General features: G+C 41.4%; 1 protein-coding gene and 1 non-coding gene across 6 annotated transcripts in view; both read left to right on the forward strand.

Moving 5' to 3' along the window:
* The window catches only part of CTNNA2 (catenin alpha 2), a 1,217,480-nt gene that overhangs the window by 799,279 nt on the left and 399,866 nt on the right, over positions 1-18,335 (forward strand). The gene's annotated exons all lie outside the window — the stretch shown is intronic.
* On the forward strand, positions 1,359-1,476 carry LOC138093791 (small nucleolar RNA SNORA72). Its single transcript, XR_011146152.1, has one exon. It is a non-coding gene; the product is annotated as a small nucleolar RNA SNORA72 (small nucleolar RNA).

Here is an 18,335-nt window from a genome sequence, read left to right on the forward strand (position 1 = left end):
AATTCCTCTTCTCCTAAGCCTTATACATTAAACTTTGCATAATAAACTCTCCTGCTTTTTCTTGGTACTTGATGTTGTGATGGGGTGGAGGAGGGTAGTCACACACAGTTTAATGTGTGTGTGTATATATATCAGTTCAGTTCAGTCACTCAGTTGTGTCCGACTCTTTGCGACCCCATGGAATGCAGCACACCCGGCTTCCCTATCTATCACCAACTCCTGGAGCCTACTCAAACTTATGTCCATCACATCAGTGATGCCATCCAACCATTTCAAAACACCCCCTTCTCCCGCCTTCAATCTTCCTCAGCATCAGAGTCTTTTCCAGTGAGTCGGTTGTTTGCATCAGGTGGCCAAAGTATTGGAGTTTCAGCTTCAGCATCAGTCCCTCCAATGAATATTCAGGAGTGAATATGTTATATCTATGAATATGTTGTACCTCTCCCATTTCATCTCAACTGAAGGCCACCTCCAATTTGTTTGAGTCAAAATAATTTGTGAACCAAGAGGTACAAGTAATAAAAGTCTGATATAAGCATGTCTTCTGAAGACTGGCCTTCCATTAGGAGTCCTTGGCAGTGCTCAGGACAAGAGAAATTCAAGTCGTGATTTTAATGTTCTCTCAATGCTGGCACCAGCCTGGACCTTGATTTTTATGTGATTATCTTTAATTTTCCGTAGCAGTGAGCCATGGCTTTTCTTTAAAAGGAAACATTTAGAGGTAGGGAAAGAGGGTGGGAGTCACAATTTCAAAAGGAGAAAATTAACTCTGTTGTTCCTATAGGCAGGCCACATACAACTGGCCTTTTACAACATGCTTTGGAGCCAAAGGGTAAGGACTTAAGGCTTCTCTCAGGAGATCTACTTAAAGGAGCTTATTTTTTTAAAAAAAGAAGGTCATTTTTCTTATCAAACTTTATCCTCCTCTTAGAACAAGGTAGTAATATGGCTAGCACTAAGGCAGTACTTACTATGCTCAATGCAAGATGTTAAATCGTGGGAGTAAACCAAGGAAATGCAATGACTCAGTGCTTTCCTCCTGGAACTTTAGGTAAGAGGGAGAAGCAGACACTGAGGGACTTTGCTGATAATATTTATTTATTGCCCAGTGCTTGACAGCAGATGTCCCTAGAACACATAAATGAGAAGAGCTGACAGGTAAGATGGGGCCAATGCTAAAAAGCTTCACTGAAAAAGTAAAGTTTATGGAGTACAGGCTCAAGACGTACGCTCGCGGACCTGAGGGGTGGCATTGTGAAAGCATACCTAGGACAGGGAAACGAAAGCCTTACGTCGTGATGAGTGGATTAATTCCCTAGTTCTCAGAGGGAAGAGGAGGGACAGAGACAGAGGAAGTGTTGGGAGAGGAAGGAAGTTGGTAAAGGGCTTCCAAACCTTCCCTGTATTAAGACCACGTATTGGTCCCCAGACCTAGTTCTTTAGCTAGGTGTGGTTTTACAAATACTGGTGATAAATTAAGTCTGATTTAAATGACGCATCTTAGGTGGGAAATGTCTGTGACTTCAGGTATGTGGTCAACCTTGAGAAATGACCATCGCTAATTTGATGATTACCAGTTGCCATTAAATAAATTATATATTTTTAAAAAGGGTTTCCAAAGCTATGCTGAAAATTTTAGTTTGCTGTATCCTTCTAGTTTTGAAGAAAATGGCAACCCACTCCAGTACTCTTGCCTGGAAAATTCCATGGATGGAGGAACCTGGTAGGCTACAGTCTATAGGGCTGCAAAGAGTTGGACACGACTGAGTGACTTCACTTTCACTTTCTAGTCTCTAAGACTGAACACCTTCGCATTATCTTTGGCTCTTGTAATAAATATGTGGATTAGTTCCTGAGGCCTGTTCTGCTATCCCAGGCCCCACTCTGCAAGCTCCCTCTGATCATGCCATATTACACCTAACTGCTGTATATACTCTCTCCATCTTTGCTTACCTTCATCCTTGCCATCCTTCAAGGCTGATGCTAAATTTCCTCTATGTCTTCTTTATTGATTCCCATGTAAAGTGATCTCTCATTCTTCTGAAGTCTGTTAACAGCTTACCTTTATCAATTCTGCTGCTGATGCTGTTCACTTTATGTGAATGTGGCAGTCATTTCTAATTATAGTAGTTTAGAACTGAATGCAACATTAAACATCTTGGAGCTTAGGAATAATAAGACTTCTGCTTTCCCATTCTCTCTGAGTATGATCCTACACAGGTCACTCCATTATCAGTCAAATAGGACCAAGGATGGCTATCTTAAAGGATTCTTGGGGAAAATTCAATGAGATCATGTATATTAGAGTTTTGCAACTCAAAATTGTAAGCCTAGAACTAGCAGCCTTACAGCATGTTAGAAAGGCAGAAGCTTAGGTTTCTTTCTAGATACATTGAATCAAATCTGCATTTTACCATTAACTCCAGGTTAAAATTAAATTTTGAAAAGCATTCTATTAGAGCATTCTATTAGAAGTATTCACATTCTAACCTGAAAAAGTAACCCAGATATCATTAATGTCTAGTTTTATAACTGAGGAATTGAAGAGTCAGAAATGTTAAGCGATTGCCCAAGATTGGTTGTAGAATTCAGATAAAAACCTTGCATTTTCTGAATCTTGTTCTCTGTTCTATTCAATTCCAAACACAGAATTCAAAATCTGTGTATATCTCAGTACTTAGCACTTAGGAGGGCGCTTAATAAAGGTTGGTTGCTTCCCAGATGGAACCGTGGTAAAGAATTTGCCTGCCAATGCAAGAGATGCAGGTTTGATCCCTGGGTTGGGAAGATCCTTTGGAGTAGGAAATAGCAACCTACTCTAGTCTTCTTGCTTGCAAAATTCCATAGACAGAGGAGACTAGTGGGCTATAGTCCATGGGGTTGCAAAGAGTCAGATAAGACTGAGCACACACACACACACACACACACACACACACGTGTGGCAGTAAGTATCAGTTCAGTTCAGTCACTCAGTCGTGTCTGACTCTTTGTGACCCCATGAATCGCAGCATGCCAGGCCTCCCTGTCCATCACCAACTCCGGGAGTTCACTCAAACTCATGTCCATCGAGTCAGTGATGCCATCCAGCCGTCTCATCCTCTGTTGTCCCCTTCTCCTCCTTCCCTGAATCCCTCCCAGCATCACGGTCTTTTCCAATAAGTCAACTCTTCGCATGAGGTGGCCAAAGTATTGGAGTTTCAGCTTCAACATCAGTCCTTCCAATGAACATCCAGGACTGATTTCCTTTAGAATGGACTGGTTGGATTTCCTTGCAGTCCAAGGGACTCTCAAGGGTCTTCTCCAACACCAAGTTCAAAAGCATCAATTCTTCGGTGCTCAGCTTTCTTCACAGTCCAACTCTCACATCCATACATGACCACTGGAAAAACCATAGCCTTGACTAGATGGAACTTTGTTGGCAAAGTTATATCTCTGCCTTTCAATATACTATCTAGGTTGGTCATAACTTTCCTTCCAAGGAATAAGCGTCTTTTAATTTCATGGCTGCAGTCACCATCTGCAGTGATTTTGGGGCCCAAAAAAATAAAGTCAGACACTGTTTCCCCATCTATTTGTCATGAAGTGATGGGACCTGATACCATGGTCTTAGTTTTCTGAATGTTGAGCTTTAAGCCAACTTTTTCACTCTCCTCTTTCACTTTCATCAAGAGGCTTTTTAGTTCCTCTTCACTTTCTGCCATAAGGATGGTGTCATCTGCATATCTAAAGTTATGGATATTTCTCCGGGCAGTCTTGATTCCAGCTTGTGCTTCTTCCAGCCCAGCGTTTCTCATGATATACTCTGCATAGAAGTTAAATAAGCACAGTGACAAAATACAGCCTTGATGTACTCCTTTTCCCATTTGGAACCAGTCTGTTGTTCCATGTCCAGTTCTAACTGTTGCTTCCTGACCTGCATATAGGTTTCTCCAGAGGCAGGTCAGGTGGTCCAATATTCCCATCTCTTTCAGAATTTTCCACAGTTTATTGTGATCCACACAGTCAAAGGGTTTGGCATAGTCAATAAAGCAAAAATAGATGTTTTTCTGGAACTTTCTTATTTTTTCCATGATCGAACAGATGTTGGCAATTTGATCTCAGTTCCTCTGCCTTTTCTAAAACCAGCGTGAACACGTGGAAGTTCACAAGTCACGTACTGCTGATGCCTGGATTGGAGAATTTTGAGCATTACTTTACTAGTGTGTGAGATGAGTGCAATTGTGCGGTAATTTGAGCATTCTTTGGAATTGCCTTTCTTTGGGATTGGAATGAAAACCGACCTTTTCTAGTCCTGTGGCCACTGCTGAGTTTTGCAAATTTGCTGGCATGTTGAGTGCAGCACTTTCACAGCATCATCTTTCAGGATTTGAAATAGCTCCACTGGAATTCCATCACTTCCACTAGCTTTGTTTGTAGTGATGTTTTCTAAGGCCCATTTGACTTCACATTCCAAGATGTCTGGCTCTAAGTGACTGATCACACCATCGTGATTATCTTGGTCATGAAGCTCTTTTTTGTACAGTTCTTCTGTGTATTCTTGCCACCTCTTCTTAATATCTTCTGCTTCTGTTAGGTCCATGCCATTTCTGTCCTTTATCAAGTCCATCTTTGCATGAAATATCCCCTTGGTATCTCTAATTTTCTTGAAGAGATCTCTAGTCTTTTTCCATTCTGTTGTTTTCCTCTATTTCTTTGCATTGATTGCTGAGGAAGGCTTTCTTATCTCTCCGCTATTCTTTGGAACTCTGCATTCAGATGCTTATATCTTTCCTTTTCTCCTTTGCTTTTCACTTCTCTTCTTTTCACAGCAATTTGTAGAGCCCTTGTATGTGTTTTATGCAATCCCTGACTTATATTACAACTGTTTTCTTATCACAGTCAGTCTGTATGTATTTCTCTTGGATGTTTACGTTTGAGTTTTTTATTATAAAAAAATGAAGAAAAGGAAAAAAGACAAGAAAAAAAATAAAATTTAAAATGAAGATTATCACCTAAAATTTAACCACCTGGAGATAAACTGTAAATTGTTGAGGGCATATTCTTCTAGAATTGGTCTATTTTATATGTATTTATATTTTCTAAAAATACAATAACATTATGCCAATACATACTACTTTGTAACTGATTTTTTCATTGTTGACATTTTCCCATAGCCAGAGTACCAATTGATAGGATCATCTTCAATAACTGCAAACCATTCTAATAAATATATCCATCTCTTCTTTCTTACCAGTTAGGCGGCATCTGGTTTTTAGCCATTATAAATTTACTGGGATAACATCCTCATATATACCCTACAATAGACAGATGATTTCAGTTCAGATCAGTTCAGTCACTCAGTCATGTCCGATTCTTTCAACCCCGTGAATTGCAGCACGCCAGGCCTCCCTGTCCATCACCAACTCCCAGAGTTCACTCAGACTCACATCCATCGAGTCAATGATGCCATCAAGCCATCTTATCCTCTGTCGTCCCCTTCTCCCCTTGCCTCCAATCCCTCCCAGCATCAGGGTCTTTTCTGATGAGACAACTGAAGCAACTTAGCAGCAGCAGCAGCGGCAGCAACTCTTAGCATGAGGTGGCCAAAGTATTGGAGTTTCAGTTTCAGCAGAGGAGGCCTTACAAATAGCTGTGAAAAGAAGAGAAGCAAAATGCAAAGGAGAAAAGGAAAGATATAAGCATCTGAATGCAGAGTTCCAAAGAATAGCAAGGAGAGATAAGAAAGCCTTCCTCAGCAATCAATGCAAAGAAATAGAGGAAAACAACAGAATGGGAAAGATTAGAGATCTCTTCAAGAAAATTAGAGATACCAAGGGAACATTTCATGCAAAAATGGGCTCAATAAAGGACAGAAATGGTATGGACCTAACAGAAGCAGAAAATATTAAGAAGAGGTGGCAAAAATACACAGAAGAACTGTACAAAAAAGAGCTTCACGACCCAGATAATTGCAATGGTGTGATCACTCACCTAGAGAGAGACATCCTGGAATGTGAAGTCAAGTGGGCCTTAGAAAGCATCACTACGAACAGAGCTAGTGGAGGTGATGGAATTCCAGTTGAGCTATTTCAAATCCTGAAAGATGATGCTGTGAAAGTGCTGCACCCAATATGCCAGCATATTTGCAAAACTCAGCAGTGGCCGCAGGACTGGAAAAGGTCAGTTTTCATTCCAATCCTAAAGAAAAGCAATGCCAAAGCATCCTCAAACTAGTGTACAATTGCACTCATCTCACACGCTAGTAAAGACTGATGGTTTATATCCCCTGAAATTCATGTATTGAAACCTAATCCCCAATGTCATATTATATGGAGGTGGGGCCTGCCAGGGGTTATTAAATCACAAGAGTAAAGCCCTCAGGACTGGGTTCAGAGGACGTGGACTTTAAAAAAAAGCTTTCAATTCCTAAGGCCAGATTGTCCTCTTTAAAGGACATATTTCAATCTCAATATCTCTTAATATCTCTTTTGCTGCTTTATTGTTTTCCTCTATATACTCCACACACACACACACACACACACACACACACACACACACACACACTCCACCACAAATAGAAGCCTTTTCATTTCCCTTTCCTTTATCTGGCTGGGGTGCCCACTAAGATCCTTGTTGGAATCTGTTCTTGGTTACTTGGAGCCATCCTTTCTTCCTATTCCCATTCCTCCCTCCTTTATGCAGAGGCAGAGGGAGCCTTGAGTTTTGGGGTCTTCAGTGTTCCTTCTGGGAGCTTCTGAGGGTTTAATTCCCACATCGTATTAAGTGACTAGGCAGCCAGATTATTTCCACAGAAGTGTTCATGTCTGAAAACTGTTTAATGCACTGCTACTTACAATGCTCTGTGGAAGTTAGAGTGTTTAAATACATTTGTGAAATGAACTAGACTCTGCACTGTTGTTTATGATTCACAAACATTATCTCAATCATGCAAAATCTTGTTTTTCATGGCTTCACCCACTTATTTGGGACATCCTATAACATCAAATCTGGGCTTCCCTGGTAGCTCAGCTGGTAAAGAATCTGCCTGCAATGCAGGAGACCCCCGGTTCAATTCCTGGGTTGGGAAGATCCCCTAGAGAAGGGATAGGATACCCTCTCTAGTATTCTTGGGCTTCCCTGGTGGCTCAGGTGATAAAGAATCTGCCTGCAATATGAGAGACCTGGGTTCGATCCCTGGGTTGAGAAGATCCCCTGGAGGAGGGCATGGCAACCCACTCCAGTATTCTTGCCTGGAGAATCCCCATGGACAGAGCAGCCTGGCAGGCTACAGTCCATGGGGTCTCAAAGAGTTGGACATGACTGAGAAAATAAGCAGAGCACGTAACATCAAACCAATGTGCCAGAGCAGGTTCAGAAACATTTATTTAATTGTAAACTGACAGGTGTATTTGACATTACCTTGGCACTCACCATACCAAGAAGTGATTCTAAAAGTTTGGATTTCAAATGCTGTAACAAGATGCTGGTGTAAAAATCTCTTTTCTCTCAAGGCCCCAAGGATTTATGGGGATAACTGGACAACTACAGTTCTTCTGCTTGATATTAACAAGTCTCGCCTCCTCTCCTCACCACAAATAATGGAACCAATTTGATTCAGTAGTAAATTCTGTCTGTGATACATCTTAACATTTAATTATCTTGTTTTATAGAATTTTCCAGATGTTGCTCATTTTGTCCTTGCAGCTTTTAGAACCCTCTAATATCTACCCTTGTAGGTGTGGAAGACTATCAGTTATGAGAAGCCATATATAAAGAGCACAGGATTTCCACATTGCACTGATAAATGTGCCCCCGTTCCTCTTCGTGCAATCTGGCACAGTGCTGGCTTTTTAGAGATTCTTGCTGAAGTGTGTTTATTAACTGGCTTGAATTCTTGCTTAATCAATAGCCTGGGGAATCTGAGTTAAATATAAAAGAACTTTATATTGCATTGATATATAGGCACACATTGTTAACACAGGAAGGTCCAAGCTTTTGAAGTCATACAGATTAATGCCATTTATGTGTGACTGCATTTCATACATCTAGTTCATGCAGGAAATCCCTCACCAGCCATAAGCAGTGAGCCTTCTGTGGTAAATTAGCCAGTTGAATGCATTTATGTCTTTATTCAGCCATCTCCCATTTTCTGGAACCACTTCTTAATCTTTCAAGGCACCTTGAGAATGCCTTTTTAATAATTCAGTATCAGTGCTGCTGCTGTTCTTATTTGTTTTTGTTAGTTTAAGTCAAATGGAAGTTTAGCTGTTGAGATAAAGTTAGATAAAATGTGGTCCCTGCCTTGGGTATTCTTGAATCTGGGGTGGAGGTGATGGTAACAAAGCAATGTGATTCATGCTATGGCAGAGGGGCTGGGAGAAAAGGAGGAGGGTTGACCAGAGGGAAGGAAAGCTACTCCAGCCAGTCGGCAAAGTCTGTGAAAATGCTATAGGTGCTTCTGATATGTTTACAGTGTCTGGAGCACAGGATGACAGGGAGGGTAGTGGGGAGAGATGAGACTGGAGTGTTAGAGACAGATTGAGAAGACTTTCCATCAGGATTATGATTTCTAAAATGTGGGTCCAAGGAATAAAATCCTGATGATTGTCTTGAACATGAAGAGCAGAAAAAAGGATACTGAAATCAGGGAGAGGAGTTGGGAGGCTCCCATATCTGCCCCACTGAGATATCGTGTATAAGACTGACTTTATTACATGAGAGATGGACAGGACAGGACAAGCACAAACATGGTTTTGTAGTAGAATCCACAGTCCTTTCCATGGTGATTTCTCCAAGAAACAATTAAAGATGACTTCAAATGAATGGATTGATTAAGGATAGATGGAAGATAAGGAAGAGTAAGATGTGAGAGAAAACTCCAGTGTTTAGAGTTAAGAGTAAGTAGTTAAAGGGAATTCCAGTGGTGGTCCAGTGATTAGGACTCCAAATTCTCACTGTCCAGGGCTTGGGTTCAATCCCTGGTTGGGGAACTAAGATCCTGCAAGCTGCAAGGCATGACTCAAAAAATAAATAGGTAAATAAATAAGAGTAAGCAATTAAAGATGTGAACAGAGGTTACATCTGGACATAAGGATCCAGGGAATCCCTGAAACATGCTTGATAGTTATCACGGTGGCAGTAGACGCAAGTCCTCAGTGAGAAAGACTACACTGCAGCTGATGCACAGCTTCCTCTATGGCTCAGGGAGTAAAGAATTCACCTGCAATTCAAGAGACACAGAAGATGCAGGTTCGATCCCTGGGTCCAGAAGATCCCCTGGAGGAGGAAAATGGCATCCCACTCCAGTATTCTTCCCTGAAAAATCCCATGGACAGAGGAACCTGGCAGGCTATAACCCAAAGCGTTGCAAAGAGTCAGACACGACTGAGTGGGTACACACGCATAATGCACAATCAGAAGTCTTTGCAGGCTGGTGAGGTAATATGGATTGGGAGTATATGGTCTGTGCTATCTGCAAGTGCACAGTTTGATTAAAGGCTTTCAAATTCTAATTTTTAAGAATTCCATTATATAAACAGGTGATATTGTAGACCTTATTCAGCTTATGCAATACTAGTTTGGACAGCTTCTTTTAAAGTGATGATTCTCAACATGGACGAATAGGAGGGATCAGAAGAGTTGGAGAGCACGTCAATAGGAGGAACAAAGCAAGGAACACTGCCCAAGTCCACAGTGAATGACTTCTAATAGTAGGCATGGCCCTGAGGCTGTGAGTAATAAGTAACTCACTTGACTGTGAAAAAGAAAAATGTGGAGGAGTTTCACAGGTTTTGAGAAGAGCCCAGATGGTCAAGGACCACCAATATTGGGAGAGGCTACCCAACAATGCGTAAAGCTGCAAAGTGACATTTTTAGTGTAACATCATGTTAGTTGCACCACCATGTCCAACTCTTTGCCACCCCATGTGCTGCAGTCCACCAGGCTCCTCTCTCGGTGAAATTCTCCAGACAAGAATGCTGGAGAGGGTTGCCATTCCTTTCTCCAGGGGATCTTCCCAATCCAGGGATCGAGCCTGGGTCTCCTGAATTGCAGGCAGATTCTTTGCCATCTGAGTCATCAAGGAAGCGCAAAACCAGTGCTGTCTGTCTATGGACTCTGGGTCCAGGACTGGCTGACTTTGAGTCCTTTGCCCAAGAGGGTTTGCCATTGGCAATTCTTATCAGCCTAAGATCATTTCTCTGTAAATGGACCTTGCATTACCTTCTCAAACATGAAATAAGGTGATGGCTAGAGAGCAGCAGCAGAGATCAAGTCCTTCAGAATGTAATTCTGTATTTGTGTTTTAGCAGAAGAATCTGAGACACTGAATAGCTTACTACAAGGAACTTTAAAAAAATTTGACTCTAGTCTGAGAAGTATTCTGCCATTTACAAGCTGCATGACCTGAGCAAGTAACTAGTTTCCAAACAGAAGGATTCAACATAGTAAAATAAAAGATATAAATAGTAGATATAATTAAAATAAAAATATAATAATAGAAATAATTCAAATTCGATTGCAGTAACTACTTATATTCATTTCTATTATGTGAGAACAAAATTATAAAAGAAGGAAGACAGGAAGGAAAAAGAGTCATAAGCAGGAATAGTGTCTGCACCTCTAAATTAAACTCTTATCACTCCTTAAGTCAGGTCAGTTCAGTTCAGTCGCTCAGTCGTGTCCAACTCTCTGTGACCCCACGAACTGCAGCATGCCAGGCCTTGCTGTCCATCACCAGCTCAAGGAGGCTACCCAAACTCATGTCCGTTGAGTCGGTGATGCCATCCAACCATCTCATCCTCTGTTGTCCCCTTCTCTTCCTGCCCTCAGTCTTTCTCAGCTTCAGGGTCTTTTCAAATGAATCAGCTCTTCTCATCAGGTAGCCAAAGTATTGGAGTTTCAGCTTCAACATCAGACCTTCCAATGAACACCCAGGACTGATCTCATTTAGGATGGACTGGTTGGATCTCCTTGCAGTCCAAGGGACTCTCAAGAGTCTTCTCAGACTTTTGAACACCACAGTTCAAAAGCATCAATTCTGCACTCAGCTTTCCTTATATTCCAACTCTCACCTCGACGCATGACTACTGGAAAAACCGTAGCCTTGACTAGATGGACCTTTGTTGGCAAAGTAATCTCTCTGCTTTTTGATATGCTGTCTAGGTTGGTCATAACTTTCTTCCAAGGAGTGTCTTTTAATTTCATGGCTGCAATCACCATCTGCAGTGATTTTGGAGCCCAAAAAGATAAAGTCTGACACTGTTTCCACTGTTTCCCCATCTATTTGCCATGAAGTGATGGGACCGGATGCCATGATCTTAGTTTTCTGAATGTTGAGCTTTAAGCCAACTTTTTCCTTCTCCTCTTTTTCTTTCATCAAGAGGTTCTTTAGTTCTTCTTCACTTTCTGCCATAAGGGTGGTGTCATCTGCATATCTGAGGTTATTGATGTTTCTCCCAGCAATGTTGATTCCAGCTTGTGCTTCATCAAACCTAGCGTTTCTCATGATGTACCCTGCATATAAGTTAAATAAGCACAGTGACAATATACAGCCTTGACATACTCCTTTTCCTATTTGGAACCAGTCTATTGTTCCATGTCCAGTTCTAACTGTTGCTTCCTGGCATGCATATAGGTTTCTCAAGGGGCAGGTCAGGTGATCTGGTATGCCCATCTCTTGAAGAATTTTCCACAGTTTATTGTGATCCACACCATCAAAGGGTTTGGCATAGTCAATAAAGCAGAAATAGATGATTTTTCTGCAACTTTCTTGCTTCTTCAGTGATCCAGCAGATGTTGGCAATTTGATCTCTGGTTCTTCTGCCTTTTCTAAAACCAGCTTGAACACCTGGAAGTTCACAGTTCACATATTGCTGAACCCTGGATTGGAGAATTTTGAGCATTACTTTACTAGCATGTGAGATGAGTGCAATTGTATGGTAGTTTGAGCATTCTTTGGCATTGCCTTTCTTTGGGATTGGGATGAAACCTGACCTTTTCTAGTCCTGTGGTCACTGCTGAGTTTTTCAAATTTGCTGGCATAATGAGTGCAGCCCTTTCACAGCATCATCTTTTAGGATTTGCAATAGCTCAACTGGGATTCCATCACCTCCACTAGCTTTGTTTGTAGTGATGCTTCCTAAGGGCCACTTGACTTCACATTCCAGGATGTCTGACTCTAGATGAGTGGTCACACCATCATGATTATCTGGGTCATGAAGATCTTATTTGTACAGTTCTTCTGTGTATTCTTGCCATGTCTTCTTAATATCTTCTGCTTCTGTTAGGTCCATACCATTTCTGTCCTTTATTGAGCCCATCTTTGTTCCCTTGGTATCTCTAATTTTGTTGAAGATATCTCTAGTCTTTCCCATTCTATTGTTTTCCTCTATTTCTTTGCACTGATCACTGAGGAAGGCTTTTTTTTTTTTTTTTTAATCTCTCCTTGCTATTCTTTGGAACTCTGCATTCAAATAGGTATATTTTTCCTTTTCTCCTTTGCTTTTCACTTCTCTTCTTTCCACAGCTATTTATAAGGCCTCCTCAGGCAACCATTTTGCTTTTTTGCATTTCTTTTTCTTGAGGATGATCTTGATCCCCTGTCTCCTGTACAATGCCATGAACCTCTCTCCATAGTTCATCAGGTACTCTATCAGACTTAGTCCCTTAAATCTATTTCTCACTTCCACTGTATAATCATAAGGGATTTGATTTAGATCATATGTGAATAGTTTAGTGGTTTTCCCCACTTTCTTCAATTTAAGTCTGAATTTGGCAATAAGGAGTTCATGATCTGAGCCACAGTCTGCTTCCTGTCTTGGTTTTGCTGACTGTATAGAGCTTCTCCATCTTTGGCTGCAAAGAATATAATCAATATGATTTCGTGTTGGCCATCTGGTGATGTTCATGTGTAGCATCTTCTCTTGTGTTGTTGGAAGAGGATGTTTGCTATGACCAATGCATTCTCTTGGCAAAACTCTATTAGCCTTTGCCCTACTTCATTCTGTTCTCCAAGGCCAAATTTGCCTGTTACTCCAGGTGTTTCTTGACTTCCTACTTTTGCATTCCAGTCCCCCATAACGAAAAGGACATCTTTTGGGGGTGTTAGTTCTAGAAAGTCTTGTAGATGTTCATAGAGCTGTTCAACTTGAGCTTCTTCAGCATTACTGGTCAAGGCATAGACTTGGATTACCATGATATTGAATGGTTTGCCTTGGAAATGAACAGAGATCATTCTGTCGTTTTTGAGATTGCATCCAAGTACTGCATTTCAGACTCTTTTGTTGGCTATGATGGCTACTCCATTTCTTCTAAGGGATTCCTGCCCACAATAGTAAATATAATGGTCATCTTAGCTAAATTCACCCATCCAGTCCATTTTAGTTCACTAATTCCTAGAATGTCAATGTTCAGTCTTGCCATCTCCTGTTTGACCACTTCCAATTTGCCTTGATTAATGGACCTAACATTCCAGGTTCCTATGCAATATTGCTCTTTACAACATCGGACCTTGCCTCTATCACCAGTTGCATCTGCAACTGGGTGTTGTTTTGATTTGGCTCTGTCCCTTCATTCTTTCTGGAATTATTTCTCCACTGATCTCCTGTAGCATACTGGGCACCTACCAACCTGGGGAGTTCCTCTTTCAGTATCCTATCATTTTGCCTTTTCATACTGTTCATGGGGCTCTGAAGGCAAGAATGCTGAGGTAGTTTGCCATTCCCTTCTCCAGTGGACCACATTCTGTCAGTCCTCTCCAACATGACCTGCCCATCTTGGGTGCCCCCACATGGCATGGCCTAGTTTCATTGAGTTAGACAAGGCTGTGGTCCATATGATCAGATTGGCTAGTTTTCTGTGATTGTGGTTTCAGTCTGTCTGCCCTCTGATGCCCTCTCTTAGCGGCTGCCATCTTCCTTGGGTTTCTCTTACCTTGGACATCTCTTCATGGCTGCTTTAGCATAGCCGCTGCTCCTGACCTTGGACATGGGGTATCTCCTCTCTGCTGCTCACAGCTCCTGTGCCACCCAACCACTGCTAGCCGCTCCTGCACTGCAGTGCATACTTTAGAGGCTACAGAAAAAAAAAAAAAAAAGCAGAACAAAGCAAACAGACAAACCAAAACCATGGTGCTTAGTACAACAGGCATTTAGGTTATTGTCCTGTGTGTTATGTCTAGAGATTTGTATAAACCAGCCTGTGCTCACTCAGATGTCTGTGGTTAAGTGGAGAATTACCTGGAAACCAGATTAACTGGGAAGGCTTTCCTCAAGGAGCGGTGGTTGGCCAGCCGTTGGCTGGGGTGCCTCATTTCTCTTGCATGTGGCCTTTCATCCTCTGGCAGGGTCACATGGCACAGTAATTGAATGCTTCTAAGAGCAGCAGAGAGTGCAAGTCCCAGTGCACACGTGCTTTCAGGTCTCAGCTTCCAGCCAGTTGCTGTAGTCTCTTGGCCAAAGCTAGTCACATGGTCATCCTAACTCAAGGACAGGAGGAAGAGGCTACATCTCTGCATGGATAGAGAAGTATTTGTGGTCGTTTTTGCAGGTTAAATAAAATAGTACTTGCTTAATGTTACTAAGGGCTTCCCTGGTGGCTCAGTGGGAAAGAATCCACCTGCCAATGAAGGAGACGTGAATTCAATCCCTGGGTTGGGAAGATCTCCTTGGAGAAGGAAGTGACAACTCACTTCAAGTGTTCTTGCCTGGGAAATCCCATAGACAGAGGAGATGGTGGGCTGCAGTTCATGGGGTCACAAAGAGTCAGACACGACTTTAGTGACTAAATGACATTACTATAACTGTAGGTACTAACTGCTCTAAAGAGATTTTTGTGTCTCAAGCCACACAACCCAAACAGACATCTTCCTTAAACACTAAGGACCAGCAGCACAAGCATCACCTAAAGCTTGTTAGAAATGCAGACTCTCAGTCTCCACCTATGATAGACTTGAATCAGAATCTCCATTTTAACATCATCCCCAGGTGATTCATAAGCCCAGTGAGGTTTTAGAAACTCTGTATCTTTTCTCTATTCCTCATAATTCCCTTTTGTAGGTTGCTGTGCTCTCCCGTTGAGTGATAGATCTTTGATTTTTCAAGGTGCCAGAACTGTTTCCTCTGCACAATTGAAACAGAACAAACACAGGTTTAAACAGTAAAACAGGTTGCTTCACAGCATGAATAGCTAGAGAGAGAGAAAGAGAGAGAAAGAGAGGGTATTTTTCTGCTCAATTGTCCTCTGACTATAAAAATAGAAATTTAAAATTAAAATAACCGTACATAAATATTAAAGAATACTGTATTTAACTAGGAAGAACCATTTAGATTTTAGAACAATTTTTAATGTAGAAACAGCTAGGCATATGAACCAACCTTTTATATTCCTGAGCAGTTTCTTAACTGGACTTTGGTTTTCTGAAGGCTGAAAAATTGATGACCCAATCTTAAGACCACAAGTTAAATATCTCTAGAAAACATCCAAGTATTTAGGTACTATTTGGCCATTATGCAACTAATAAGACCAGTAGAACTTATTAAGCATCTGGCATGTGCAGGCCACTGGTCTAAATTTTAGAAAATCAAGCATTACTGTAGTTTGTTGAATTCCCTTCATTTCAGACCCCAGAAGGGAGGCAAAGGAGTAGGTAGGAGAGGCTAAGCTTTTGACAAGTTTATTTCACCAGGCTGAGGACAGACATGGGCATCTAAAGGGCCCAGAACCTTTCTCAACTTTTGACTTAAAGTGAAGGAATCTGGTTACAGTAACCAACGCACTCCTTTAGTTTGCCTTTTACCTCAAGGCTGAACAGCAAAGAAAGAGAAAAATTTTGCATTAAAGCTTAGTGCTGTCATTCTATATGAAATTTACTTTGGTTATTTACTCTTTTTGGAAGAAGGTAACTTCTCTTTTGAAGCGATAGCTAGTACTGTTTTCAACATTTATGCTTTCAACATTTATGCCCTGTTCTTGTCAATCAATCAGTCTACCAGTCAGGACTTAAGAAATAACCTGTTGAGCAGTTACTATATGCAGGCATATCTTAGTCTGTGAATAAGTCTCAGTAATTTCATTAGCAAACAGACATAGAAGATAACTTTTACCTCCTGAAATGCTAGGGAAAGTTAACATAGAAACCCGTGGAATAGAAAATTTGAGGGAAAGGGCCTACCTTATCTAAGGTTAGGCAATGCTTCCTTGAGGAGGTGATATTTGAGTTGAAACCTGAATGATGAGAAGAAGGCATCCTGTTAAAGCTCCAGAAGATGAGTATTCCACGGAGAAGGAACAGCAAGTGCCAAGGCCCTAAGGCCCAAATAAACCTTTGTCCATGAACCTGTGAAACAGCTAACATGCTGGATCCCGTGTGATAGGACTGAAGACATACAAGGACGGTGCTGAACACAAGATACATTTCCTTAAAGGGTCACTGTATCTTTTGATAAATCTTCACAAATGTTCACCAGCATCTTCATCAGCTCTATTTCAAACCTTATAGAGTGATATCTCAGGAACTAAAGTAAAGCACTTTAACATATTAAGTCAATTTATGCCTTAAAGTTCTATGATATTCTACCACTTTTTTGGAATACCTGGAAATCAAGGCATCAAAAACCTAAGCCACTTGCCTTAACACAGTTGGTGCTGGTGATAAAAGAGATGTTTCTGCATCCCCTAGATCCATGTATGGGGCAAGTAAGAGGACTGGACGGTGGTAGTGGTTTAGTCACTCAGTCACATCTGACTCTTTTTGACCTCAGGGGCTGTAGCCCGCCAGATTCCTCTGTCTATGAGATTTTTCAGGCAAGAATACTGGAGTGGGTAGCCATTCCCCTCCTGGGAATCTTACCAACCCAGGGATCGAACCCAGGTCTCTTGCATTGCAGGTGGATTCTTTACCAACTGAGCCACCAGCCTTTTGGCAACGTAAAACCCAAACTGGATTCTTGTACAATATTCCTTCTCCCCTAAGGTTCATCCAGAGCAGATCCAGCAAAAGAGAAGCAGGGACAATTTAAACTTGCCTCCGAGATTACCCCACTCCTCCCAGCCCCCTCCAACCATCTGTTGCTATTTGCGTAGACAAAGAACGGAACAGGATACCAACCACACACATTCAGAAATCTCATTTTGTATGTGGGAGTCTGGATTCATTAACAAGTTTCTCAAACTCTCCCTACACTTACAACACCAGTCTAAACATAATCCAGTGAAGTCATGAGAATAGGTGATGATCATCTTTTTAATACTGAGATGGAGTGTCTAAATTCATCATCTGCTACTTCCTAGTAAGTGTCTTTGGCTTAAGTAGGCTGTTTTTCAGCATCCTTCAAGTAAATAATACTCATTCCAATATTACATTGTCTCTGCACTGTCCTTATTCTGCTGCTGCTGCTGGTGCTGCTAAGTCGCTTTAGTCGTGTCCGACTCTGTGCGACCCCATGGACGGCAGCCAACCAGGCTCCTCTGTCCCTGGGATTCTCCAGGCAAGAATACTGGAGTGGGTTGCCATTTCCCTCTCCAGACCCCTCTTATTCTAACGCCTATTAAATCCCACTTCCTTTATATGAGCTCTTATTTGCCATACTATTCACTTATCCAACCACAAATCTATATCACCACCCAGGCATTCAAAAGCCATGTTTTCTCAGCACTTACTGTTTCATTAACTGTGCTAAGTATGAGGATGTATAAAATATTCTGGATAATACTTTATTCTTTGAAGTTTTCATTCTTATTGGGGAATCAGTCCCAGAAGTCCACATTAATTCCTCCTTTCTTTGAATTATGACTCATCTAAAAACTAAGTGCTCTGTTAAATGCTGACTAAAATTGCCCTCTAGTTGTTTCTAAGTCCCCTTCTCTAATTTTTTTTCCCACATTGCCTAAATGGAAATTTCTCAAAAGCAAACTCCAGATTATATTTCTGGTTTAGTGGTGTGTCCGGATCACAGAGTTGGAATATTCATGTTTAAATTCTAGATTTGTCACTTACTAGCACTGTAATCTAGATGGAGAAACAGTGGCTGACTATTTTTCTGGGCTCCAGAATCACTGCTGATGGTGACTACATCCATGAAATTAAAAGATGCTTACTCCTTGGAAGGAAAGTTATGACCAACTTAGACAGCATATTAAAAAGCAGAGACATTACTTTGTCAATAAAGGTCTGTCTAGTCAAGGCTATGGTTTTTCCAGTGGTCATGTATGGATATGAGAGTTGGACTATGAAGAAAGCTGAGCGCAGAAGAATTGATGCTTTTGAACTGTGGTGTTGGAGAAGACTCTTGAGAGTCCCTTGGACTGCAAGGAGATCCAACCAGTCTATCCTAAAGGAGATCAGTCCTGGGTGTTC

Source organism: Capricornis sumatraensis, chromosome 1 (assembly GCF_032405125.1).
Source record: "Capricornis sumatraensis isolate serow.1 chromosome 1, serow.2, whole genome shotgun sequence".
NCBI classification, from domain to species: domain Eukaryota; kingdom Metazoa; phylum Chordata; class Mammalia; order Artiodactyla; family Bovidae; genus Capricornis; species Capricornis sumatraensis.